The 2,468-nt window shown below is 27.8% G+C and overlaps 1 long non-coding RNA gene across 1 annotated transcript; it reads left to right on the top strand.

Moving 5' to 3' along the window:
* Window positions 1-1,357: 1,357 nt before the first annotated feature.
* Window positions 1,358-2,071, top strand: LOC112784502 (uncharacterized). The gene is made up of 2 exons (XR_003193918.2): window positions 1,358-1,478; window positions 1,817-2,071. It is a non-coding gene; the product is annotated as an uncharacterized lncRNA (long non-coding RNA).
* The last annotated feature ends 397 nt before the right edge of the window (window positions 2,072-2,468 follow it).

The following is a 2,468-nucleotide window of genomic DNA, read 5'->3' as shown; positions in this document are numbered from 1 at the left end:
ATTTGTAACAGTTCATATAAGTAACGAAAAAATCCAACTAATAATTTACATAATAAATATTAGATGCATTTTATCGAATCAAAAATCAAAAGATTAATTTTATTCTGTATGTTTATATTTAAAAACTAGAATTGAACGATTTTGAAAAGGTTTATATTTAAAAACTAGAATTTTACGATTTTGGATGTGTTTTAAAAATATTTTGTATATAATATTATACTATTAGAGGTGTTATAATTGAAAACTAAAAACACAATTTTTATGACCATACCAACTACATCTTCTCTCTAATACTCTAGATTTTTTTTTTGCTTCTTTACTCAAAATACTTTATTTGTAACGGTTCATATAAGTAACGAAAAAAATCCAACTAATAATTTACATAATAAATATTAGATGTATTTTATCAAATCAAAAATCAAAAGATTAATTATATTCTATATGTTTATATTTAAAAAGTAGAATTGAACGATTTTGAAAACGTTTATATTTAAAAACTAGAATTTTTTTATTTTGGATGTGTTTTAAAAATATTTTGTATATAATATCATACTATTAGATGTGTTATAATTGAAAAATAAAAACATAATTTTTATGATCATACCAACTACATCTTCTCTCTTAAACTCTAGATTTTTTTGCTTCTTTACTCAAAATACTTTATTTGTAACAATTCTATTGATAAAATCAAATAAAATCAAACTTGTTCCAATTAAATAATAATGGAGTTTGTATGTTTATTTTTAAATATAATTAAAAATGATGAACATGATATTTCATAACATTAATTAAGCACAGGTGTAAAAAGTGGGGATACCTTTTACCAATGAAGACGAGAGGGTGCTTCAGCTGGAAGGTGGTGATACCTTTCACCGATGAAAACGAGAGGAGGCTTCAGCTGGAAGGTTCCTGTTTCGTTTGAAATTCACTAATGCAGTGTGAATGTTACGTAAAAAAATGATTAACAAATCGTATTTGTTATGTGAAGTTACGTAAAAGAAGCAAAGTCCCAATAACTAACTATGAAGGCATCGGATTCGATGGTCCTAGAACGTTTGGACCATTAAATGGTCTCATAACAAAACATGTTTTTTAAGTTTTTTAATAACTGCTAAATAGTCCTTTTCTAAATTTAATTACAAATTAACCCATATATTTTATTTAATTATAAAAATTATTTTTTGTTTTATAAATTATTATTTTATCATTAATCTATTATATTTATTAATAATGAAAAACAAAAACAATAACGAATTAGATCTTCCATTAATCCTAATAAATTCTTTGGCAATCTCAATCGATTAAAAGTTTATTTTTAATCCGTTACATCCCTCGAGCGTTGTGACATCGTGTTTAAGAGAGAATCAGTCCATTGGATTAACAAAACCATCTACAAGGATCACATCACCCTCAAAGATTACGAGATCCACGACGGCATGGGCCTCGAGCTCTACTACAACTAAAATTCCTCTTCAAAGGTCTCTTCTTTCCTCTTCCATATTCTTCTTGATTTTAGGGTTTCCCGTGATTTTGCGTTTAATTAACAATTGGCTTGTTATGTAATCTGCTTCTGTGTTTGAATTTACCTTTCCCGAACATTGTGGATTCATAATTTTGTTCTTGATATATTTGAGCCGAGTCTTAATCTAAATTTCTGAATTTACATTTGTTCCCCCTTGAGTCTTCGCTCTTCACGTTTGATTATGCACAAATGGTTTATTAACTCATCACTAGTAAAGGTTATTTATTGAAGGAATCGCACGATTTCTGCGCATGCTAGTTCTGGAGACTGATCTTATTTTGTTGTTTGTTTCAGGTGCTATTAATGGGGTAATATAGTATGTGCTGGAAACTGGATAAATGTGTCGAATGTAACTCTTGACTTGCAAAAAACCCCTTTGATTGGAATAATGTACATACCCGGATGATATTGGGTTTAATTTGCTGTTGGAACAATCTGTTACTTTGTTATAGATAACATATTTGACATGTTCCTGGTTTATATGAATATGCACTATTTGTGGAACTATCATTGCCCTCTAAATTCTATTCAAATCTAGATATTCATACTCTTTACGTTCTTCATTAAAAGAACATCTAAATTAATGAGTTATTTATATAGAATTTGGTCATGTGGATACGTAAAGAACATCTAAATTAATGAATTATTTATGTAGTTGACTTTTAGAGCGTGTGTGTACCATTTTTGTTGAACGAAATGGTATTTTTACAATGTGCAAAACGAATTGTCATTATGGTAGAGTTCTTCAACATAATCGATATTAAAACAAGAGTTATTTTTTTACATCTTCGATAAATGTTATCACAGATATGATGTGAAGTTTCCCCCATAAAGAACTCCCTGTTATCCATTTCTATTAATGTTTGATTATACTCACTAAATAAATCTGTTTATATGATAATAACATAATCACCTAAACATTGTTATATGCTACAACAATATCTTG

This window comes from Arachis hypogaea, chromosome 20 (genome assembly GCF_003086295.3).
Source record: "Arachis hypogaea cultivar Tifrunner chromosome 20, arahy.Tifrunner.gnm2.J5K5, whole genome shotgun sequence".
Classification (NCBI taxonomy): domain Eukaryota; kingdom Viridiplantae; phylum Streptophyta; class Magnoliopsida; order Fabales; family Fabaceae; genus Arachis; species Arachis hypogaea.
Note: the sequence above shows the minus strand (reverse complement) of the source record. Positions and strands in the feature narration are given on the sequence as shown.